Below are 27,285 nucleotides of genomic sequence, written 5' to 3' on the forward strand. Positions count from 1 at the left end.
GCATTATAGAAAGCCACTCTTCATAAAATTCTAATTATCCCTTTCCTATTTGTTGTGACATTCCCTCACGCAGATTATGGGTTTGGACTGATGCCCAGTCTTCTACTTCAAAAATGCAAAGTAAGCACAAGAGCTTTGTATAACCTCTGACTAGTTTTCTGTGCATGGTTAGGACATTTTGTGAAGCTGCTGCAAGTGAAGGTAGCTCAGGCTGTCTCACCTGCCTCTTCTCATCCTTTCCTCATGCCAGAGCAATCAGCATTTCTCCCCACTGCACACTCTGCAAAGTGGACTTTGTCCAGACCCTTGTTGATGGGCCAGTGATGATTCCTACCGAAATACCCTCTAAAATCATTCATCAGAGGCATTTCTCTTGACACAGTCCACCAGTCCCCCTGGCAGGATCCCCTCACTCAGGCCTGATGTTGTCCACACAAGGTTGCTGGGTCAAAGCAGCGTTATTCAGTCACTGTCCTGCCCTCTCATGGGAGCAGGTCCTGTTGATGTTCCCATCTGTGCCCTGGGATGTTGGAGGGTGAAAACAAAACACTCCTCAAGTCTTCCAAGTTTCAAGTGGGAAGTAAGGAGGACAAAACACCAGCGGGTTTGGGAGCATCCACGTCACCAATGTTTAATTAAAATTAGTGTGGGTTTTTTGAGTCCTAGTTTTTTGTGTCTGAGTGCACAGGGTAAAAGACTTCCAAGTATGCTGTACAGACAACTTCCCCTCAACTCTGAGAGCCAGGGAAGCCCAACTCACAAACACAGTGGGTGCAGTGCACTGATCATCCTCCCAGCTCAGTGACTGGTGCAGCGTGATCAGCAGTAAGGATGTATGTGGCAATACCCACTATATCAGCTCTAACATACTGTATTGTGTATTTAACCTCGAGGCTATTACCATTATCCAGATTAGCCAAATGAATGTAGTAGAAAAACATTTACAGTTGCCGGCAGATTAATCTTCTGAATGATGCATGGGTTTTAGAGAAAATGCCTTTGATTTATATAACGCTATACTAGGGGATATAATTTCAATTAGTAATTGCTAATTTTGATTTAGTATGTTACATAATGGATATAGCAGTTTTATTATGGTTATCTAATTTATTATGATATATATTTACTGTAATGAAAATATATATTAATCAATAGATACACTGATTAGCTAGGGACTATTAACTACACTGTAACACTGGAATAACACAATCAAGCCAGTAACAGACACAGAGTATTGTCAGATGCTGTGAATGATATATCTAATTCTGATTTTTACCCTGGTATAAATATGAAAAATAGGCAATTATTATCGTGTTCAGAAATGAATATATCAGTTTTAACAGGCAGCATGTCAGATGTAGTAGCTAAGCTACCTGTCCATAGAGTCCAATTCTTCTCCAAGTAAATGATTTATATATTTTAATATGAAATGTATATCTCACCAAACAGTTTCTTTCAGTATGTGATATATACATTCCACCTACCAAGTACATTTTGATACTGTAATATATCCCATTGTCTTACTTCTTTTAGGGGAGTCTGTTTCTAATTCTTTACATGCTTCCTGTGTCAGAACGATATCAATAACATCTTTCATAAGGTTAGTCTCATGATAGCTACATAAAACCTTTTCTCAGTGCTTCACATAGAGGATTGTAAGCAGCTGAGGTGCCCTGGAGAAGTCAGGATCTGGTAGTGCTTCCTTTTCTGCTCTGCTCCTGGGCATGCCCCGTGTTGCTGCCTGGCAGCACGGGAAGCTGCTAAAGAAATAGAGAACTTTATCCAAGATGACACTCTTTCCCGCCAGTCTCTGACGAAAGCTGTGGGAAGCTGTAAGACCGAAGCCAGAGAGACAGGACATCTAACACCCCTACAAGTCCTTAGGAAGGCTGCTCATGAGCTTGTTCCACTGTTATGCTTACAAAAACATGTACCAAGTTAATATGGGAATAAAGGCACTTTGGTTTGAAAGGATACCTGCAAAGCTTCCTACATGGTACTGGCTGTCTTTCCAAAGTTTAGTTTCAGTGACACTCTGCTGCTTTGATGGACAGTGCTCCTACACTGAGTAAACAAAAACGGAGAGCTGGAAAAGGCCTCATGAGATCATCTAAGAACCTCCTTGGTGCAGAGGCAAGACAAGCATCCCTGGATGCTCCCTCTTTCTTCCAGACTCTGAATTTTTACCCATTTAAGTCAAAACAGCAGGATGTTCCCAGCCGTCGGATGGAAGGAAACCAGCACCATGCTGTAACAGCCATCAACAACTGCAGTCACATCACTAAGTGAAGGGTCATGCCCTTTTGCCCTTCTTCCTCTAGTGACCTTCTTTCAGAGCTGCATTTCTCAGGCTGTTTTCTGCTCAGGACTATCTGCACGTCCACCCAGCAGAGCTGTAGCCCTCTGTGGATCTCCAGCATCTACACTTCCCCAGATGGAGACAGCCACTTTCCTCAGTTTGTAGGACTCAAATAATGCCCCATGATCCCAAAATCTGTTTGTTTAACCTGTTCTCCAAAATAACCACAACCTGCCTATGCAGCACATTACACTCTCTCAAACCCCAACAGTCAAGAAATGTCCACCTTGCATTTTCTTTGCTGCAAAATTTACACCCTCTTGTCTTGCTGTTATGGAGAGAGAGACGGGAAGACAGGGAAATGGTGCCTTCACCTATGGGATGGCTACTGTCGTAGCTGAGACTTTTCTTTCCTGTGATGAAACTCTGCTTTTGTTCACAGATCATTTTTTCTGACCACTCCTCTTTCTTACTGCTGTCTTTTATAATATCTCAGACTCGTTCATGTCTTCCTCATCCTATGTTGCTCAGAACTGGAGGCAAAGTCAGACATAGACCTCATCAGTTTTAGCTGAAACGATAACATTTTGTGACATAGATAGGATACACCCAACAGCACATCCCAGGATGACACATGCCACAATGCACCACATTGTTGGTATGTATTTAGTTTGTCAACTGGAGCTACAGATCTTCTATGATTTTTGTGTCTAGCTGTATCACTCCATTTTGTGCTTTGGGGCTGATATATCACTTTTATCTCCCCAGACAGTCAAACTCAGCACCCCATGGACAGCACAGGTGCACCCTACCATGAGAAAAGGGATGTCAGTGAGGCAGCCAGGCTCTGAGGTATAACCCAGACGAAGGTTCTTATGCCCCATTCATATCCCATCAGCATCCCCACAGCAGCAGAACAGCAACTCATATGCTCCTTTCTGTGGTGGGTGCTGTGGCTAATGTGCACCCAGGTTATTTGGCTTCAGATGAGAGGGGAGAGCAGACATTTGGCTGATTGTTGGATGATAGACAACATACAGAGGACCTACTGTACCAAAAGGGAAATGGAATTGTCACCTGTAGACATGTTATAAATCATGTCAATGGCAGAGGGCCTCTGTCAACTGAGACTAAAAAAAAGTACTTCCAGCTCGGTAAAAGTAATTGGAAAACTTCAGAGAAACACAGGAGAGGGAAAATGGCTTTTGGTTACTAAAACCAAACTCCTCAAGTCCTCTTCCCCAGAGCAGATCTAGAGAACACAAAATGTATTAATCTACAGGATTTCCAGGGCCAAGTGCACCAGAAAAGCCACTGTTTGCAGAGTAAGCAAAAGCACTATTTAGCATATGAAGAGCATATGCAGCAGAGGAAAACAGAGGCTAGTTCCAGCAATAAAATCAAACCATAACACAACAAAACACCAAAACAGAACAGCCCCAGAGAACCCATATGCAGGTTTCTAAGTAACCAGCCCAATTTTTCTGATGTGTTGAGGGCTGACTAGTTCCCACTGAAATCAATAGGAGATGTTGATTGCTTGGTACTTTTGAAAATCAGGCCAGCTCTTCAGGAGCATAAGCAGGGGCCTGAAATGCCTGATTATATCCCATTTGAAGTCTGAGCCTCGATACACAGCAATGTGCCTGCTGTTCAGAAACATGCTTCACAACATGCACATCTTCTGCAAGGATGAAAGAGGAACCCTCCCTGTGACAATCAGGTTGGGGACAGAAACCTCTATTTCCACCACCACACAATCCATCCCCCCCTTATAAAACTGAATATACTAGCTTCAATTATGAAAGAGGAAAAACCCGTTTTATAGATGCTGGAGCACATTATCAAAAACTGTTATATAATACAGAGATAAAGTAGCAGAAACTTAAATTTGCAGAAAAATAAAAGCCGTGATGTGCATATAACTGAGATTTGTCCTAACCTACTCACAGGCAGAAAGTAAGCCAAGAGGTGAGGAAAGGGTGAGACAAACAGAAAGTTAAATACAAGCCTTACAGAATATATTTCCTAATTAAAAAATCCTCCAAATATTTGCTCTGAAGCCTTATCTTTCTAGTGCTGGCTACCGGTGTGCTTCAATAAGCACTTTGTCTGGGCTTGGGGCAGGTCGTGTGCTCAGCCCTTGCCTCCTTTATTACCGTTCAGTGCTTAATGGCTGCATTGGAAAACGCATCGCATCCTTCCGTGAGCACCTTCCCACCTGATGCATGCTCTGGCATCTGTAAGTACTGATTTACTGCTGAATCATGCAACAAAACTGACTATATCCTTTATAAATTCATAAATCCCGAGTAGGACAGTTTTCCTATTATGGCTGCAGTATTGTTTCGGTGGTGTAACCCACACTGCTGAAGGAGAGAAAATAAATCGTGAGACTGTGAAATCCATTGTAGTTATACATAAGGCTGCTTTTGGTCTCCATTTCCTAGTCACAAATAAACTGAGATCTTTTGAGTTTGTGACAGGGATATTTATAGATTGCAAATGGTGACACATTCAATTAATTGGCTCCTATATTTTCTCCAGGATATTTTATTGTTTCCTGCAAGTCAATGAATATTTTCCCCATGCTACAGACTCTTTTCCATGTGGAGAAAGTCTGGAGGAGCTTAGGCTTTCTTCACTTCCTTTACACTTACAAGGCTGTGATTTATACATGTACAACCATGCCCTTCTTGCAGCAGACAGAAGCAGCATGAGAAACTATATTTATTATATGACTTTTTTGTTTGTCACTTTTCTGTCTTCTACCTACTAATGACTCTCCATAAAGTTGTTTATATAACATAATCACAGAAATCCCTATTATACCATTTATAATAATGATTAGTCAAAGTATTTTTTGAGAGTTTTTTGGCATACCATTGTATCTAGGATGTGGTCCTGGCCCAGGACCAGAGGTGCTAGACACAGTCCCATCACAAAATAAGGATTTTCCCAAGTCCAGTTGCCATACAGTAGAAACTAAAACACAAGAGCTGCAGCCAGATGGTGATATACTCTCCTCTGATCCTCAGAAGTTAAATACCAATAGTTTTGGAGGAACACACTAGGGAACATCTACCACTATAAAATCCTCAAAAACTTAAGAAGAAAATTAAGCCCATAAACCTTACCTGAGCTGTGTGCCAGCTGAGGGAAGGAAACTTCTCTCTTTCTAAAGCAAATCAACAAGTGCACGGGGGAATGAAGTCATCCTGTAAATTTAAAAGCAGACAAAGATAAAAAATAATGTCGAGTGTATCAGTAACTAACTTGATGGAAACAACCACAAAATAAATTAATATCTTTTCTTCTTTTATCTCCTACCAACTGTATCTTTAAGTAGTGGACATGCAAAAGGCAGGATCTATGTGTATGCTTTGGGACACCGATGTAATTGTCAGGTATTGTGCATGGACTAGTCTGTGGTACTGTGGGACATACTCAGATACCCAAAGAACAACAAAAAAGGCAACTTCTGTTCCTTTATTGTCTTCCTTGGTGTGGCTACGCTTCCAAAAGGGCATATCAGGATTTTCTTTAAGCTCAGCTCCACACCAAGGAAGTTTTGGAGCAATCCTGCCAACTGCAGCTATATCAGCAAGACTAATTCACTGGGTGCTGATGAAAAGCAGTTGTTTGGAAAGTGGTGATTTTTTTTTTTTTCTTTTTTATTCACGTGTTGAAAATAGAAGTAAACATCCAGGACTCTTATTTTGTACTGTTAAAGTAAATGCATTTATGCTAAAAGAAAGAAATTCTGCTTACTGCTGCAATAGCTTTATGTTCAAATTACTGAAATACAAGAAATTGGTTGTTGAATATTGTAGCTTATCCTTCTGCTTTGACTATTTGCTACTTTTCTGCAGTAGTTAGTAAACCTTACAAATAATTCTATAACTCTCTGCAATCATATTTCTACACATAATTTTGGTCCTCAGATCTTGCCTTTTCTGTATATAGGCCTAAACAGGGTGGCTAAAAAATATCTAGAGCCCCAACATAGATATATCTGTTTAAGAATATGGCAAAAAACACTGTAACTGCCTCTGCATCAGTCAAAACCAAAGCTCCATGTTACACAGAACATCAGTGGCAAGAGCAGGAGGAGAAATCTAGAGTACAGTATGTGCTTAGGTTAAGTAAGAAGTGATTAACATGTTTTCCCAGTCAGGTTTTGACTAGTTTGAAGCTCTAGTATTTAAAGAATCCTTTTATTTCTAGAACAATGGTTGTAAATATCAGAATTTTAACGAGAAATGATGTAAGACTAGCAGGCCTCTAACTCATCATATAAAGGATAAGCTGTCAACATGTTATAAATAGGTGTAGCGACACAAGAGGCTAAGAAAGCCTGAAGATACTGGACAGAGAGCAGCAGAACCCATCCAAGCTCCAGCAGCCATTGTGCCATGGCAGCAGGGTGCAGAGGGCTCCTCTTTCCTGGCCAGGTTCCCAGCTCTGCTGGGAACACAGCACCGTGCCAGGAGGTGGAAAAAAACTCTTCCCCATGGCAGGTGGTTAAGGCCAAGGTTGATGCACAGAACTGGGGCTCACAGTGGTGCTGCCTCTGCCAGCGCAGAGCAGCAGGGGAGCCAAGCCACAGGCATCTTCACTCTTTAGAAACTAAAACCTATTTTGTTATTAAAAGCCAGCACAGTCCACCAATGGAACACCCTGAAAGATGCTCAGGAATTAATAAGATCAGGAAAGTTCCTCTTATTGTAACCTAACAATGCAGATTTAGCACCTCCCTGTCTGAGGGCTCACCAGTCCCATCATTCTCACACCCTAGTGCTCTGCTGACCTTCCAGCAGTTCCTATGGCAAGAAGCTGGAGAAGATATTGCAAACTAAAATGATCAGAAACTGATCTGGACTTAAATATAAACCCCAAACATTTCTCCTAACTCTAAAAAAACCAATCTGCTGCTGTTAATCTTGTTCTTGAAGAGCAGGACTTTGCAGATCTTACCCCTAGGTCAATAAAGTTCTCATTAAAATTTAAATTGTTACAAAAGATCTTTTGAGTCCTTACTCTGTTTTATCATCATCCATCCCAAACACACACATGTTTTGTAGCGTGTAGTAGGCTCAGGGAAAGATAAGCGGAGAGCAGTGGTAAAGTTGTTGCTGCAAGCATGATATAATAGTTCCTTAACACAGAAGAAACTGGAGGGTCCTAAAATAGCTGCTTCAGAAGGACATAAGCCCAATGGTCCCTGCCTGCCCCCTGCGCACCACAGCAAGGGGTATTTAGGGAAGTAAGGTGAGTTGAAGTTATTGAAGAATGAGAATGAATAGCACATTCAGTTTCCTTCCAAAATAGCTGCATCAGTTGTAAGAAAAGATGTGATGTTTCTGTCGTTGCCTATGCAAAAATTTGGTTTAGTTTTAACTAAATTAACGGAAACAGTTTGGTCAGTGTGAAGGCCAATCTTGCTTGCCATTTTAAAGGTTTATCTTTTGCTGAAGTCATCTTTCTGCCTGCTGACATATCAAAGAGGCCAACAGTATCAGCAGAGGATGTCCTGGAGGAGACAAAAGAGAACTGCCAGAGGAGAGAGCATGGGAAGACAGAAGAGAGCATCATGAAGGTTAACAGATGATGGGAGAGAAGTTGGGTAGTGGGTAAGAGCCTTAAAAATTCTAACAAAATACAAGGCAGTAGATAAACATGGGAGGGGGGGTGGGGGTGGAACCAGACAGCAGGAAAAAGGAGGAAAAAGAATAAAGGAAAAGTTGCAACAGATTTACCAAGTGGTGTTCCTGCTGTAGACAATACAATTGTGCTGTAGATTAGTTTAGCCTTGGACATAAAATGCAGCAGAAGTCACAGAAGATTGTTCGGAGGCTGATTGGTTTCGAGTATCCAGCAAGAGGCTAGGAATATCTGGACACATTGCATTCCTTTTTAAAATACCAATGGCCTCTAGGACAGTTGGAAAGTTAGTGCTAGCCCAGTAATAATTCAAACTGATTCAATCTCTCTTGCCCATCCCAGGCAGTAAGCTCCCAGACACGGAGCAGAGCAGAATTCCCATCTACACTGAAAAAGAGATAGACATTTACATGGGAGGTTTTAACTTCAGTTGGTGTATTTTACAAAAACAAACTAAAAAAGTAAACCAACAAAAATCGTGTCCAGTGTGCTGCAAGAACAAATTCAGTCCCTCCTGCCTAGTTTGGACACATCTGCCTGTTGGGAGGCTCAGTTCTTCCTCGTAAACATATTCTGACTCCCAGGGCTGCCTCCCATCTGCTGCAACCACCTTCCTTCCTGCACAGCCCTGCACTCCCAGTAAGTGTCAGAAGTGTAAGGACAGCTGTTCTTTTTAGCTTCCTGCTTCTCTCCAAAGTGCACATAGAAATGTGCAGGCAGCCGGGGCTCAGCACCTCTGCTTCCCCTTTATCTTTTGCCTCTCCATCTGTCAGGGGATCTCCAGCTGCAGCAAACACATACAGTAAATTCTAGGCCCAGAAAGGGGCAGGCAAAGTGAATGCAGTTTGAATTTCAGACTGGCTTTTTGGCCATGTCCTTCCCAGAGACAGGGCAGGCACCTTCACATTGTCTTCTAATTGCAGACCTAAAAACCCTAATCTCACATCCCGATAGTCAAGTGAAATTAGCTACTCTGTAAAGCTCCAAAACGCAGCAATTAGACTGAAGTCACTTTTAAAGTCCCTGTTAGCTACTGATCTCAGCAGGAAAAGTACTGGTATTCACTCTCATTTTCAGGTATTTGTAGGGTACAACAATAGAAGATGAAAGACACAGGTACATTGTACCAAAAATACTTTGCACGTGCACCATCGTGTTCAGCTCACATGGAAATTTCATGTTTAGATAAAGATGTTTTGATAAAGAGGCAAAATGATCTGTTGCAGGTAGAGAAACAAGCTGCTGAAAACCCAGGAGCCAAGTCTCCTGCACCGTAATGCTGTGCTTGAAGCAAGACCTCTGCGAAACAGATCAGGGGAAAGGTTGCCTTCCTTACACCACCTCCGAGCAGCTGATTTGAACACCACTGTATCTTTTCATATGGACAAAAAATTAGGTCAAAACTTTCTAGGAAATTTCTGCCATCTATTTTAGAACATGGTTCAAAAGATCAAAGGAGAGAAATTCTATAGAAACTTGTATGCAATCTCATGTGGAAATGAAACATTAACAGGAAGAAATCTTGTGACTGAATACTGCTGAGCTGACATCCAGGGGCTTACCTTTTTAAAAACCTCAGTACAGCTCACAGCAGCAGAATGTAAGGCAAAGAAAGAGAGTAAACTTAAAACAACCCTTCCATCAGCGCCCACCCCAAGGACAAGAACACTATTCATTTTGTTAACATTATGGCATCGTTTCTCCCTGCTCCCATCTCCACCAGCAGCTTGGCTGCAAAGAGCCACTTTAGTCTTTTACCAACAGTAACAAATCTTATCCGAGCAGTGGAGTTTTTATCAGTAGTTAGAGCTCCTCGTTCATGTTTGGTATTAAAGTGTTCTTCCTTCTAAAGCACTATTTTGCTTAGATTATCTCTTCCCTGAGGAAAAAAAAAAAAAAACAACCAACAACCAAAACACTTAGAGCCAGATTTTTAAAAAGCTATTAGGCTCCTGCTTAATTTAAATGCATAACAGCAGGCAACTCAGCCTAATTCTCTACTTGAGCACATAGTTTCCTGATTTATACACACAAGTGGAATAGCTTTTGTGGATGCTTATTTTGCCTCTTGTTTTATCCTTCTTACGTTTTAATAACTTACCTTTACTTATTATTTTCTTAATTCAGACTTAAATTACACAATCAATCATTTAGCACGCAGATTGCATTGGCCAATTTCCTCCAGTTGCTTTGAAAATAGAGTTCACTAAACTCCTTTTATCCCAAGTCATCTCGTGGTGCAGGAGTTTTGGGGCAGTCCTACATTTGAGACAGAAACCTGGGTCTTGGTGCGAGTCATGGAGGGGAGGGGGAAAGAGCAGAGGGTTTAACTCCACACATCATTAACTCCTCCCAAACAGCCAGAGGGAACACTGAATCTCACAGTAAGACGACTTTTATCACTGATATATCTTCTTGCAATTTCCACACTGAACTCTCCACAGGTTCCTTTGATTTATGAGGTCATTTGTCTGTTGACAATTGATTGAGTTAACTACTCCAGAAGAGCATTTCTGTCCCAGAGCAGGAAAGGGCTTTTTTAACTCTTTTTTGTTAGCTGTAGTTGAAATAAGTGGTTGGACATGCAGCTCATCTCTATTTGATAGTTAAATTTCAAAACATTCCAGAGACTTACAACTTTGTTTAGAAGATTCAAAAGAAACAAAGATCTCCTTGGTGAATGAATAGTGGGTTTTTGCACAGAACAGAAGAGCAAATTGCAGAATGTAACATTAGATATTTCCTAAGCATATAATTACTGCTGATTGTAATTAATATTGGAATACAGCTTGGCTAGCATCAGTTTCTTTGTGTGGATTGCTTCATAGGCTTACAACTCTAGCTAGGTGTTGGGGAGAAGGACCCAAAATAAATGGTTATAGTGATGAGAGTAGGAAGTACAAACTTTCCATGTGCACAGCTACAGTTGACCACAGAACACCACCAGTGTGGCTTAGGCAACCACAATGACTACGCAACCAAGACTAAGTGTTACATCTAGTCTTCCTAGAAGGACATTGCTCAGTTTAGTGCCTTCACTTACCATATTTTCAGCAATTCATGGACTGGATAATAAAAGGTCAGCCCAGAGCAACTGTATCTGGTAATGACCCTTGTTCACACAGGGGTCCCCACCAGTGGGGCAACAAGACCTCTACTTCCTTGAAACTCAGCAACTTGCCCTTGAACAAGACTTATCCTTGCAGGATGGATTCTTAATTGCCATGGTATTACTGTTTCTTAATGCCCTTACACATACCAGAATTCCACACTCACATTCTTTTCTTTATCTATTTCTGCAAAATTATACTAAGTTTTTCTTTCATGCAATATTTTATTACCTCTTTTGAGACATCAGTTGTACCCCATCATTAATATTTGCAGTGCATTTTTTTCTTTAGAAACAGTCCTTTGGACTATATTGTTTTTTCTGGCATTGATTCCTGGATTTTTTTATTTTTTTTTCTGGTTCACAGCTCACTTCTCAAGGCCAAAACTCCACAGTCAGGGTTTCTATCAATTTTAGTTGGAGTTCTCACCTGATTAGAAGCTACAGCAGAAAGTTTTATGATCACACCCTGAGCATGAGGTTTCAAGCTTCTCCTGACACATCACTATTTCCAGATTTGATTCCAGTCCAATGTGTGCATTGCAAGATGGAATTAAAACCCATTTCATTTTCAAAATTCCCTGTGAAGGAGAAGACACTGAAATAAAAATGGTAAAATATTCCACCCCTCAGATTGATACTAAGGTAACTTCAAACACTGTTTTTTATTTAATTGTTTATGTTTCTTGTTTGACCTGACTGTATGACACACCAGTAACAATATTACTTTCTAATCACAGCATCTAATCATCATATAAAAATATTTATTGGTAATGTGTAACAGTTTTTCTGAGCTGAAAATAAAATGTAATGTTCATCTGCCTACAATATTTGAAGTAAATAAAAATGAAATACACTATTGGGATTACACCATCTGAGATGACTGGAAATGCTGGTGTGATTTGACATGTAACAGCCTACTTTGCTGGTATTAGCAGGCCATGAAATCATATAAAAAATAATTGAAGAAAAAATAATGAGTTTCATAAGAAAAATGCACTTTTCGATCTTTTCTCAAACAGAAACTTTCTGTTCTGCATTTTGTCCCACACCGCTTTTAGGGTTGCTAAGGAGGAGCCTTTTCACAAACTGCACAAATTAGCCAGTAAAGTAATGAAACCCTTTGCAGACCAAGCCTAACTGAACCAAAATCTAACTGGCAGTTAGCCGATCCCTAACTCTAGCGACTTCTGCTTCTTCCTGTGTCGCATCTGCTCACTCTCTATCAGACAACTCCACTAGTGAAGTTTTGCAGCAACTCCAACCATGGTTTAGCTCCACTCGTGTTGTGACCAAACTGGTGACACTGTCCTACAACTGCCCTGGTGGTTCAGAAATCCACCTGGGAGCAGCTCAGATGCTGAGGGGAAGGAAACCAGGGCTGCTGATGGACACGACACTCCGTGGATGAGGACAGGCCCAGGCCCGGGTGGATCTGGCCCCCTGGACTGAACAGGTCACTTGTCTCTCTGGGCAGCCCACGGCGCGTGGTGCATCGCAGATCAGCTGCAGGGATTGCTCCATCTTTGCCTGTTCCCTACCCAGCTGTTCAGCAGGTGAAGATGGACAGTTGTCAGTCTTTGATTCCTTTTGCAGTCTGCACTGTTCAAGAATTAAATCATTTCACTGTATTGTCCTTAATTTACAGACAAGTGCCTGTTGGCCCTACAACAAGGGAGCCAAGGAATAATGATGGAAACTGCCCCAAGTGAAAACAATGCAGTTAATGATCAACAATACACTGAAATCACTACAGCTGAAAATATAGCTTCCTTCCACTGAATACTCCATTCATTAGAAGGAACTTTAATTTCACTGGCTCTCAAGTACCTTTTCCTACCTGAGGCTTTTAGACCAGATCTGGGTTAAAAAATTCCCATGGAGGTCTTATGGAGTTATGGTCCCACTTCCTAATTCCAGCTTCTGGGATGGACATAATGTAACATAAAATTAACTCCTTTTGAGGTATTTCTTCTTGTGGTATTAAGATGGTATTTCATCCTGTAAAGAACATGTACACAGAATGTTTGCTTCACAGATTCTTGAAGTGTTTTCTGTGGAAATGATCCAAACTTTCTAAACATGACACAAAAGTCTTTTGCTTCAATGATCTGAGTATAAAACATACTAGGAGCTACAGAGACCTGCTACCTAAAATCAGAGAAAGCAGTTAGGTTTCACAAGCCAAACTGAACTGGCCATGTCTGAGGGTGCATCCAGGAGAATACCCAGTTGCTGAAGGAGCACATTTGGACAGACCATCATTTCCCACCTCCACTGACCAAAGGCTCCAGCACCACAAGAATAAATGTCCTCTCAGCCTGAGCTGCCACTTCACAAGTAGCCAAAAGGAAAGAAAAACAATCCAGAATATTTCTGTAAGATAAAATGGAAACAGTCGCTTTTTTAAACCATTGCATTCTCTCTCATGTCAGAGAGATTTCATCAATGTTTTGTAATAGCATACACAGTCCTTTGGTTTGAAAAACACCACATTAGTATATTCTGGTTTTCAAAAGTGCATTTTTCCAAAACAATAATTTTTATGCGTGCAGATACTTCAAAGGGAAAGATCAGAAGAAACAACACTTCTTATTCCTCCCCTATTTTATCTACCATCAGGATGATAATCTTTAATACAAAATACAGCTTCCACTTCAGTCAGCACTGAAGCAAATGAGTATTATCTGCTGAATAACATCAGTATTTCATCAGCAGTTCCTCTGTTTTGTTTGGAAGATCCTGATCGAGGCATTGCTCCCGCCTTGAGCCTGGTTAGTGCATTAGCCCTGGCAAGATCACAGCAAAAGTCGTATGAGCAAAGGTCCTCAGAAATGGAAATTACGCCATGAGCTTCTAATGCAAATAAGAGGAGGTCAGTCAAAATAAACACCCACAGGAAACTAATTGGAAGTGCAATATGGACTCAAATGATAAAATATAGCTCAATTTTACACAGCTTGATGCTCACATGCATTTATTTCAAGCATTCAAGGACAACAGTATGAAAACATCAGCCTAAGCAGCTGGTTTGCACTCTTCTTCCTGTCTGTAGTGATACCTTTCAAGCCCAAAGAATCAGCAAAAACAAAGTGATCTCAGGTGGGTAATATTACTGTTTGAATCATTGCATCAGAGCTTCAAAAGATTTTATTTAAGTAACATCACAGTCCTATAGGCGTGATTGACTGAAGTGACCTGTTAGCCTATAAAATCTGAACACACACTAGATATGAGGCTTTTAGACACAATGACATTTTTAAAATTTGGCAAAAATGTACAGACATTTGAGACGATAAGGGCAAGCAAGATCACATGGTGCTTCCAGTTTAGGACAGAGTACAGAGATCCGTATTTTAAATTAAGACTTTTAATAGGCCCAGTTTGCTTTAAAGATTTACAAATTTTGCACTGAACCTGCCCAACAGTGAAACTGTGTTACTTGAATGGATAGAGGGAACAGGGGCTGCAGGCTCACACCCAACCTGGAAGAGCAGGGAGGTACCGAAGTGGCAAACAGCAACACTGCCCAGCTGCAGGGCTTACAGCTCCTTCCAAAGTCTACAAGACTGAGAGAAAGGACCAGCCATAACTATGTGAACTCTTCAGAAAGTGTGGAAATTAATTCCAGCCTAAATTAGATCTCCGTTTGACCCATATCTATGTTAGAACCCAACATATGACACGGAATTCTCTTACACAGCTCAAATGCTTGTAAGTGAAGGTGTGCTGCTGAGGCTGCCCTTGCCCTTCCAGCAGCCTCTTCTCCCTTCCTCAGTCCTCCTGTACAATTGAAAAGAAGGACTGGACTGAAGCAGTTTTTGGACATGGAGAGAAACCACTTCTGTGTTCTGCTAATAAGTCATGAGCCAACTTGCTTGCAGGTGCACATGTAACTGTTAAAAAAAGAAAATGAGAGCAACATGCTGGCACAGCTCTCCTTTGGAGAGGTCACAAACCCCTCTCCAGCAGGTGAAAATCATGCCAAGAGAAGGGGGCTTAGCATCTGCATAATACTGACTGATCATGGTGAATATATAAGCATCTGTTTTCATGCACCAGATAATTGGGTCCTTGGGAAGCAAACTAAAAAGACAAAGAAAATCTCTAAAATTCAGATTTTAAGCCACTCACTTTTTGCCAGCAATCATTTTATATAAGAGTAGTGACTGAGTACAGATGCAATTGCTGTTGTCCTGTCAAGCAACAATCCATATTTCTTGGGTCCTATTCCTCTCTAATGGGCATAGTTTCCCAGAGATCACGATGTCAGAGCACTAGCACTTTTTATCGTAATCTCTTTTTTTCACCTCTTCTTTCTCTCTGCACCCACTAAAGTCTCTGTGAACACCTAAAAATATGTATGACTTGGCAGATCTACGCTGGGGCCCCCTCACACACCAGCAGCCTGCCTAAGGCATTGTGTCCAAAAGTTGAACATCATTATAAGTTACCCAACTAGCTGATAAAATGTTACTTCATTTTTGTTTCCATGCATTGATTTCCCTCTTGATGTGACAGCACAATCTCCCACTCACTCACTGTCAGCTGCTGTTTTCCATTTGATGCTGACATTCAGTCACTCAGTCTTTTCAATACGCACCTTCCTTAGCATTAAATGTACACTTGCTATGGATTTGGCATGCTGAAATTGCTTGGGAAAACTTTCTTTCTTTAGTTTAAAAATAATCTAAAATATTTCTTCATTGTTTAAGGTAATCGCTTCCCCTTGGAGACTGACATCATGCTGTCTTTTATATATATACTCTATATTGCAAACAAATATATTGCATATTACATATATACATATTTTATGTCTCTTATGTATATATGAAGCCAAAATCTTCAGTGACCACATGCAGTCACTATGGATCCCTGAACACCCATCTAAAGTCTGCACTCAACTGCTTGCCAAAGTCACAGTAAGGTAAGTGCCCACCTTCACACTTGATGTCTCTAAAATTCACTAGCAGACCTAGCTGAAAGATATTTTTTCCCCTCCTCAGCTAATCAACCCATCAAGCTTAAGGCATGTATTTTTGCTGGGACTCAAGCTGGCAAACCAGAAGGCATTGCAAGTCACCTGTAGGTAATTGCATATTAAAAGAAAATCAGCATTCATAGACTGAACATAGTGTATTTGTTTGATCTGATGTTTCAGATCTTTGCAGAAAACTGGGAATTTATAGAGCACTGGCACTTTGACTGCCAGGGTTGATTGTTCTCTGCATTGTAAGGTTGGTCTGAAATGTTAAAGCATTACACCCAGAATTTGGATGATGGGTTTTCTCTTAGTGACTGATGTTCCTTCCTTGAGCTTTGTATCTAAGTAAAGCTTTTGAGATGATCTTTCTTTCTACACTCCAGTTATCCCAGCCCAGCCATTCTCTGAATGGTTAAAGCTATCTTGACTCTTTATACGAGATAAAGGGGGTGCACATCTGAAGACCAGATTCAGCTTGGCTGATGAGTTCAATTATCCACCACTGGGAAAGTACCAACATCACATACTGTCTTAAAAAAAATATAACAAACAAACAAACAAACAAACAAACAATACCAAGAAAAAAACAAACCACAAACAAAACTCAAACCCCAAACAGTTTAAAGAAGTAGCAGGTGCTTCCACTCCTGGTGCCCATCATTACACGCCTTAAAAAGCCTCATTTTCTGGGCATAAACATTGAGTCAGTTTAAGATTGTTAACTCCTTTATATTTAATTTTCTAAACTTTCTTTAACACTCAGAAATCCTTCTCAAGGGAATAAGCAAATTGAACTTTTCTTCATAATCTCATAATACATTCTCTAGGTAAATTCTGATCACTCTCTGCTCCTTAAGTGGCATTTATCATATCCCAGTGATAACTCCTGCACATCCTTTTCAAAACAGTAAAAGATAAAACAATGCAGTTATGCTGGACGGTGTTATGGTGAACAAAAAGTACGATTAGAAACAATGGTTAAGGTAACTGTCAGATCTGGAGAGCATCTCATTGAGAAGTGAGCTACAAAACTCAACTTGCCCCAACAGCAATTTTCAACATCTCTATATGAAACCACTGTCAAAATTTTAGGCTGCTTCTTGGAAAATATGGATGAATGTCCAAAATCTTCTCTTAATGATCTGGGGGGGTTGGGGTTTTGTTTTGTGGTTTGAGGGTATCTTTTTAAGGTTCTGGAATCACTTCACACTTTAAAAGTACTTGGTTAGAAGAAAAAAAAAAAATGAGGCCAATTTCCCTAGCACAGACCTTTTGGAATTTTTAAGAAAAAGAGAGCTATATTGGACAGTTTGAATTTTGCATAACCCATTCCGTAACCCATTGTTTCCAGTCTCCAAATGACATGATATTACTCTTGATGCCTATAGCTACAGGTTGTTAGGAGAGAGGAAATGACAACAGTCTGGCAAAAAACAAAAAAAAAGTCAAATCCAATAGCAGTAACCTGTCATTACTGACTTTGACATAAAACCAAGCAAAGATGAGCACTGCAGCCAGACTACCAGGAGATATATACTTCTTTATAGATGGTGGGCAAGGCGAGCAGAGAGCCCTCTGAGAGGTCTTGCAGTTTGGCCCTGTTCTTTAATACAAAATAGCCTGAACTACATGGCATTTGGCATGCTAGAAAAATCCCAGGTTTTGTAGGATTTTTCACAAGGATATTCTTCCTGTACAAAGACACAGGTGAACAAAAGTTCCTGTCCACTGCTGCTGGCAACCGAGTCCAGCAATGGATGTGCCTGACAGCAAAAGAGATTTCTATCATGGCCCTCTCAGCCTAAGGAAAATTACATTTCAAGTCTAAAATGACTGAAAGTTGAATTGCAAAAGAGCTGGTATTCATAATTGTGAACAGATTTTTAAAAGAGCTCCATGTATATGGGCTGAGTACTTCTGAGTTTCTGACCACAAAACCACACACTAAACTTTTTTAAAAGCTCTGATGCCTCAAGCCATGCTACAGCTTATATTAAAATATCTTTTTAATATTTCAAGGTTTTCTCAGTACCAAGCTATTAAATGTGCAGACTGATTTCCTCAGAGCAAAATCCCTCCCCAAAAACCCAGACAGAATGTCAATCAAAGTAGTTAATTACTAACAAAAAAATCCCAATAATTGACTGCATGGATTTTAATTTTATGAGATAGCGTTATCCTATGAGAGCTCTCCAAGCTGAGGTTGAACAATGGTTCCCTGAACACGAAAGCAGTTTCCAAATCACAGCAGAGATTGTAAGGTTGGATTTGACCTCACTTGCTCCAATAAAAATTCAGGTTATGTCCATAAAAATGAGTGAGAAATATGTAACAAAAGGGGTGACAACTAAAAGAGGAGGAGGGTATTTTCAAGAGGAAATTGCAAAAAGCTACAGCTAAAACTGCCTTGGGTCTTTCATCAGAAATGGTCTCTAGCAGGTAAACAGTTTAGCAGACTGCTAACTACAAAAGCACCTTAGAAGTGGTTATTACACAGAATTCTTGCATATTCTTTCTTCTCTGCCCAGCAATAATTGGTCTCAAACCGGGAACAGTGACAATGCAAGACCTCCATACCAGGTGGTACGTGTTCTCACAAAGAACAGCAGTGCCCATTGTCGACATATTATCTCAAGTTTCACACCTGGATTTTTTTCTAGAGGCCCTGAATTTATGTAAGAATCACCAGGCGGGTGTTTTAAAACTATTATTAAGGCTTGGAGTTGTGATGGAAAGCTCTGAAGTGTATCACAGAATAAGAACTGCATTGCCCAAAGCCCAAAGGCTAATTAAAAGGCTCCACCAGCTTCTTGCTCCAGAGGAATGCCGAGTTTAACTCCTCCACGTGCAAGGTCCCCACTCACAGGCGCAGTCCTCCCGCTCTGTGCTTTGCCGTTCAGCCTGATAGCAGCACTGAAAGGGGAGAGCACCTGGAAGAGCAATGCTGAGGTTTGCATGCTGTATCCATCGCCTACAACATCAGCACCAACTCTCCATGAAGCTGCTGTTCCAAGAGTCTGACTGCAAAGCATTCCAAAGCTGAGGAAACTGCCAACTGAAGCTAAATAAAATCTGTTCTTGGAAAATTCAAAACTGGGATACTCAACTCGTGGCACTCCCATACCAAATGGAGCAGTTATGGGTATTGCAGGAATTGCTGCAGTATATGGAGTGATGCTAGACAGTCTTAGATTCAGCTGGTGGGTACCAGCAGACAGATTTTCTCCTAATACAGAACTCACTTTCAGATATGCCTGTGTGTCTCATTCGGTGTCACCTTCCTTCTCTCATAGATATTGTTTTAGAAGTGTTCAAAGATGAGTATTTTTGCCTAGGTGTCCATAAAGTAAGCTAAGGAAATTTCTAATAACTCCCCCCAAAAAAGGCAAGTTACCTAGAGGCTGGGTAAGCTAAAGCTGCTCATACTAGAAGCAGCCTAATATCTTTAGGTTTTTGCTAGTCACAGCATCAGGTAACTTCAGAAGTCAGTTGTTTATCCCCTCTTGGTTATGCTCTTTTGTTCAGCATGGTATTTTTTTTTTCCTTAACAATTTCACATACATCCATGAGTTAAAAATAGTAAACTGATAGTGCATCTATCAGCAGTCTTTCCTAGAGAAAACTGCACATACTGAACATTTGAATCCAGTGCCAATTCTACACCCTCTCCCCTGTTGGAGTACCACTAATTTTGCCTGCTTTATGTTTTTCTTTTATTGCAAACAAACTACTGAAGCATGCCCATGTTTTACTACACAGGTGGCTCTTCTCTGTATTTAGTACAGCACATCCCGAAACCATGGATAAAAGGCCTGTTAGTAGATACTTACAGTGAGTGTTGCCTGCACTGTGTGGAAAGCTTTGAAATACCTTAAGGTGTATTTTAGGTCTGAAAGTCTGTCTCTGGAAACTTTAATGAAGTCTTTACAATCAGATAATAAACAATTAATGCTCAATGCTGATGTGACTGACATGTAGACATGTTCTGTGAACTGGACAGTTTCTCCAACTGGAAGCTCACAGTAACAAAATTTATACCTCTGCTTCATGTCAGCAGCAACTGAAATGATGTGGGACTAATAAGTGGCATGTTTAATCATATCTCAGTTACTTCATTAAAACAGCTGTTAATTTAAACTGGAAGGAGAATCCATTCTTTTGGCTGCCCATCAGAAGTGTTCCTCACAAAAGGGGAGAAGCAGCAGTCCTGCTCATCAGCCCAAAAGATCGTTTGAATGATGCACAGGAGAAAATTAACACAAAGAAATGCAAAGGAGATCCTGTTTATAGCTGGTACCACAACTGGACTCAATTAGGAAAAGACTGACAAGTATATTTTAAACTCCCAAGAAAATTTTACGCAAAAGCAGAACATCTTGGACAAATCATTTGAAATTTTGTTCACAACTCTTCTAGCTCTCTGTGCCATACTAGTGGCTTTACGGGCAAGGTAGTTCTGTACTTCGTGTCACTATTCTCCTTTATGACCAAGCTATATACTTTAGGTAATAAAGCATGTAATAGTTCCCCTCTGTTGGCCATTGCGAAGTATTTACAGAGCTCCACATAACAGTTTACTGCAAGATGTACATTTCGGGCATGGATATTTGCTCAGAGAAGAGACTGAAGGCAGAGAGACACCCCACTGATGTCTCAGAGATGCTCTGCTTCTGCTTTGGCAGCAAGTTTAAATAGAAAGTTTTCAAGTTTTTGATGAAAACAACACATTTAGAGAAAGGATGGGGAAAAATCCCTAATGAAATCCCATTGAAGATAGTTAAGACCACTGAAAACACACAGCAAATGACATTTTTGATCAGAAGATTTCAAAACAATGGCATCTACCAAGTTACATATTTAATAGGATGTCAGCTACTGATTTGAGGATCTATTGTTTCCTCTCTTTTCTGGACAGGCAAAAGAGAGGCAAGCCTGTAACTTCTTTCCCACCCATGATACTGCCTGTTATACCCTATCAAACAAGAATGCTGCTATTACAGTACCTTTGTTCAAAATGTCACCTACTCAGAACCCCCCTAAAACCTACCATCCATTCTGCTGTAAACTAGAACATATTAAAAAATCCTTCTCATTCATCTTCACAACTTCAGAGTTCTTCACAACTTTTCAGAGCCCCAGGCTCTGAAAACAGAGGCAGAGATCTTGCAGAGACATGCTCCACTCACTGCCCAACCAGGATTTGTTCCCTGATTCATCCATGTGCAGCAAAGGAGCAGAGATACTATGGAGGAAACTGCAGTGATTATAGAACAAGGCTATCGGAGAATAATCACCATGTGCCAGCTCAGTGAGGAACGTGCAATTTAGGAAATAAAAAGACAGTTATTCACATAACTGTTCATACACACAGCTACGTTCAGCTAAACTTAGGCACACATGAACAACAACGCGTGCTCCAACCTTTCTCAAACAGGACAGGGGTTGCAGGAAAAAGAGTGAGTGACTCAATTACCCAAAGGCAGTATTTGGCAGGGTCGAGCCTCCAATCAAACAGAGGGATTAGACAGTCAGGAGAAAAGTGGCGTAGCAAAGAAAAACAAAATGAAAGGAAACAGAGATGAAATAAGATTCCCTTATTGATTTGCACTGAAGATGAATTACTTACTTATCACTGCAGTTGTAAATGAAAGCCATGCCAAAGGGGTGTAACTTCTAAAGGAAAACAAATTAAATATGTTTTCTCCCTTGCTTCATGTAGAGAATGTGCCTGGCCAGAAAGTCACTGCAGCAAAAGCTGAAAGACAAATAAAACAAAATAAATGTGTCCTGCACAGGGAAAAGCAACTTAAAGTTGTGCATTTAACAATGAGCTCGCAGCAGACCTACAGCTAGAATCATACACCTCTCTCTCCTAAGGGCATAACAAGATTTCCATAAATGAGGAGGATTTCCTGAAAATAGCAAACTTGGCATCTCAAAATCCAGATTGTCAGCAAGTGCCGAACCTCCTCCTTATACAGAAAACCTGCCCTGGGGAACTACAGGTCTAACACCCAAAGGTGAGCCATGTGCATAAGATCCTAATGGCAATCTCTGAAATCACGGGCAGGCTCTGTGGGTTGGAAGAGGAGAGGCTGAAAGGAGAACAGTTTCCAGTGTTCTGCAGCATCCACTGGGCCAGCACCAGTGAAAGATTCCTTCCCATGTCCTTGACCTGTTGTTCACACCAGTGCTGCATTGTCTGGCAGCTCTACTAGGTTTTGTCATTGCTACTTCGTAACTTCTCATAAAGGAAGCCAGATACTTCAGTGATCAGCAGTCCAACTTACAAAACACATTGTACCCTCACAAGTGATCTGAAAACTCTGATGGTTTCCGAGCCGATTAAACTTCCTATAGCTGAGAGTGAAAGCCCAGTTGATGTGGCACGCAGGGAGTCCTCTCTCCAATAGAAAAGTTTCTAACCCAGAACTACAAGATAATGGACTTCAGAGCTGCGGGGTTTATGCATAGAAAACCTGTCACTGGTGCAGGACTGAAAAATGCTTATCTTGGCCTTTCACATGGTGTAATTTGACAGGGCCCATAGCATATCTAAAGGGAAGGCGATGGAAATGCATCTAACTGCATTGAATTTATTTACTTATTTATTTTTAACTAGTGGCAGAAGTTACTCTCTTCAGCTCATGAGCAGTCCCTGTAGAAGTGGATTAGTACATGGGGCACAGCAGGTGGTAGAAAGTAAAATCCTTTACAAGGTTTGCCCATGCTGGTCAGAAGTATATTTATAAGTTGAAGAAATCATTATACTCCTGAGAGTCCTTGGGTAGGAAGTGAGTTTATCATTTGCTAGTAAATGATTTTGACCTTTCTGGCAAAGGTTAGAGGACAAAGATATATTAACTGTAGTAATTTAAGTCAAGTGTAAAGTAACTGAGAGTTACATGGCCTTGGGGAAGACTCTGAAGCCTTAGTTGCTGAAGATGTTTCATCATTTTGTGGGGTTTACTATTTTAAGAACCAAATTATCCCCATAAATTTCTGGGGTTTTACCTGGATGGGACTGGACCAATTTAAATCTCTTAATAAAGTTTACTGCCCACTTCATCTGTCACTTGATACCTATATGACAACACTGCACCAGGCTGCCAGGGTTATGTTGTCAGCTCTAATGCAGATCACCTTTGTGATCATGGAGACAGCACTTGTACTGCATTATAATCTCCATGGGTGCAACCCTAATTGAGTTTACACTGGGGCTGCACAGCAGCATCCATTAAGGTTTGTGAAGAACTCAGGTCCTCAGATGGCTGGATGAAGTATGGCAGATAGAAATATTTCAATAGATTCCTCACTTTCCCCTTGTAATCTAAGACTTGTTTCAACACAGAGGAGCTCCTATGATGGCCTCCTGCCACTGGCACGTCCCACTTGCACATTCAGCTCATGAGCAACAGCACAAGAAAGCTTCAAAACTGACTTGTGCTTCCAGGATAAGGCAGCTCAAGCAGAGGTGAGAGCCTGGTCCAAGCATGTATCCTGCCCTGTGCTCCCCCCACTCCCTCCTAGTCAAAGCCCCAAGGAGCCTGGCACAGGAGCCTTTGCAGGGAAGTGTCTCCTGCAAACACTTCTGACCACACCGTGTTGACAGTGGCAAGCACTCCTCAAGTAGATGCTCCTAGAACCAGGATGGATGTTTCTGAATGCCACATTTACTTTCTTCTCCATAAAAAACAGCCACATGAAGACAGTGACACACAGTGCAAAGAGGAATAACTCACAGGAGTGTTACTCTCATAACTACTCACATAAACAAAAGAGGCACCCTCGATATGGTAACTCCCGTGAGTGGTCCCTCCTCAGCAGCTCAGTGTGCCCATATCTCACAATCCCACAGCTTTCCAAGGAACTCCCTGTGCATGGCAGTACCTGAACATGTTGGGTTTTGCAGTCACCACAGAAAAGTGCTGCCAGTCCTCAGCACAAGCATTAGCCTGGTGGAGGTGTCCTACCTGCCTGAGGGCACCTGAGATCCTGTTTCACCCCGTGGAGGTGATATACTCAACACAGATGGTAAATTACCCATGTTATAGTAGACCAGAACAGTAGCATCTACAAATCTGCAGGCTGAGACGAGAGCTTGGGTAATCTCAACTGTTAATTTTATTAATTCATTTTTGTAAAAGTGTTTTTTCAAATGTTTTTGATTTTTAACCAAAAATAATTTGCCTCACTACAAACCTTTTCCAAGACCAAGCTTCCTCATTTCTCCCCACTTCCTTCTACTTCCAAATAATTCTAGGTGCAGTATGAAACACATGCAACTAGATTTCTACCTGGCTTCTGCAATAGTTAATGTCTGACCAGATCAGAAGTTACTATTACCCAAATGAGCAAGAGCTTTTCCAATTTTATCATGCTTTGTCCCCTCCCATTATAATTTTATCCCAGGCTAATTTTATCCTAGACTAATTCTATCCCAGACTACAACTGACAATTGAAATACACTTTACTACAATACCGAGGATGAGAGCTTGCTAAAGCAATACCTAGGTTCATTACCTTGCTTTTTCAAATCTCAAATAGAAAGCAAAAATCTCTGTTGTGGTCAGATGCTTGAACTTTGCTAATTCTCCATGTGTTTCCCAGATTATTTTTCCTTACACGTCAGGCATGTCAGATGAACATGTGTGGTCCTCTTCTCTCACTCTGCAACATAATGAAAACCAACTTATTTCTTATCAGTTTCTAAAAGAGCTCAGCTATCTAAGATTACCCAGGACTTGCTCTATTTTTTCCTGTTAAATTAATGTTTTGGGGGAAAAAAATAACATACAAGAGATGCAAATATCATTACTGAAAACAACCAGTCAAGAAGTGAGACCAGTTACACATACTGACAATGTTTGAAGGCAATGCACAGAAAAGCTAAATGTTCAGTCCTGCTAATGTGGTTTTAGAGGGTTATTTAGAAATAGGAAAGGCAGAAACAGAAGCTTGGGAATATGATGACTCAACTCTTGCCCAAAATATCAGCTAGCCGAGCCAGGAAGAGACATTTCTTCCTAATGCTGAGAAAATCCATCCCAGAGAAGAAGGTTATGTGCTGTTTTTTTAAAAGTGGTCTACATTCTCCCATAGTTTTCATCTGAATGATTTTCTTTTCAGGGTAGACTCACAAAATGGAAGAGAACAATAAACTCCTTCTACCCAACATTTACACAGAATATGGAAAACCCAGACATTCATTCTCTGCCCAATTCACAACAGGGATTTGAAACAAGTCTTCTCTTTTCTGGAAAGTGCTTTTGCTATGGAACAAGAGTGTGTCCTGGGGCTGTGCTGTGCAAGCCACTGAGCACATCCTCCTGGTGAGCATGAAATGTCTCTAGAGAAGCCTCAAGAAGTGAATCTTTTTGGGCTGCCACTCTGCAGCCCAGGGAAGCAGAAAAACAAAGCTTCAGGGCCTCTCTTCCAAGGTGCCATGAAAGGCTCAGCCTCTCTGCCTGGAGCTCATCCAGTTTGTAACAGAGACTAATAGCTGCTGAGCTGGCAATGAAAAGAAAGTCTCCCTGGCCTGATTAGAGCATCTACTTAACAGGCGGGACACTGAGGTATCAGTTCTGCTCTCATAAATGTTTAAGTTCTTTAGACAAACTGGAAGAGTACTAGTAAAAGACTGAGAACAACCCTACAGCCTCTACCACAGTGGCTTGAACATTGGCTGCTGTGGTCCTTTTGGGTAGGAGTTTGTCACATCTTCAGCAAAGGCCATCACGCCGAAGTACAGTGTGTCTGAGGAAGAGGGGTATCTGCCCTATCTCCCACTTCTTTCCCTCACAGCTCTGTAGAAAACCAGCTCTTAATTTGCTTTGCTCCTCTGATGTTAAAGATATATTTAAAAATGTGAATTATTTTTTCCAGATTAAGTCAAGCATTTGATCCAAATTAATTTCTGCTTTGTTTTTTACCTTGATGAAAAGAAGCATTTGTTAAAATTCAGACAACTTTTTCTTGCCAGAAATAAAAGAAAGGTTCATACAGCAATAACTCATACTTCCTGAGACTATGGAGAGCGAGGATAAAAAGAATAATAATAGTAACAATGTTTATAGTTAAAAAAAACTTTCCATCTCAGTGTTATTCATATTTTGTCTCCGAGAGTGAAACTGGTGCACTATTCACTAACTTAAACTAAAGTCCACAGCAGATGACAACCATGAGTCAAACACTGTAGATCATGCTGCCCTTAACACCATTTGTCTGCACTCAAAAGAACTTTTTGTACTATCATCACTCTTTTGACAGTTCACAGAGTGAAAAACCCCATTTTTTTCTACAGAAAAGTAACTTGTCCTCAGAACCATGTGTTAAAATACAGTTTTAGTCTAAAGAAAACTCCAGTCTGTGCTCAGTGAAATACCAAGTGGAAAATGAAGAGTTTTCAAGAACTGCAGCAAGATCTTGCCAAACATTTCTCTGTTCTGGGCTATTTAGCATTCAGCATTTTCTAATGGCACTTACTGTTCCTCTAATCAATCTAAAAATTGAGATTGGGTGGTCTATTGGAAGATTGGGTCCTGATGCTACCAAGGCCTCAGTTTTCACTTTTTAAAAAATATTGTGAATGGGGAAAAAACCTCACAGTAGCATCTTTTCCCTGTGATCTCTGTAGCAGCTAAAATAATCACATCCACCTCAACAGCTGTCTCCAACAATGGCCTTCACCTCCTCCCAGAGACCATAAGCCCATTACTCATCCAGATGTTCTTCCTTAAGTAACTGCCTTAGTGCGATGAACAGCTTCCTTGGTCCTGGCAGGACGGACATCACAAAGAACGACAAAAGGCAGAGCCTGAGATAATTTTTTTGAAAGACAGAGGAAAGACAGAAGTCATACAGTTTAGCTACAGCACAGATCACAAAACCAGCAACCTGGCAGAAGTTATCAATGCTGTGCTCCAGTTGGGAACATACCTTCTTTCCCTCCAAAGTGACAGCCCCTTTCTGTCTGCCCCTCACTTCTGAACAGCCATCTGGATGCAAACCCACGATTCGCTTACTGGCTTGGTCATAATTACCATGAAACTTGCTGACAATTACTGCGCCCGGCAGCTCGATGCAGCTCACAATCAAAAAGAGCTGAACTGCCCTCTCCTGGGAGCAGTGCAATCAGCAGGGCAGCCTCTCAGACAAATGCATCATTAGCAGGTGGAGAAAGCTGTTGAAACGGGAAATGAATGCATCAGGCAGCCTCCTCCAGATGGA

This window comes from Athene cunicularia (assembly GCF_003259725.1).
Source record: "Athene cunicularia isolate RWA chromosome 12 unlocalized genomic scaffold, athCun1 chr12_part1, whole genome shotgun sequence".
Lineage (NCBI taxonomy): Eukaryota > Metazoa > Chordata > Aves > Strigiformes > Strigidae > Athene > Athene cunicularia.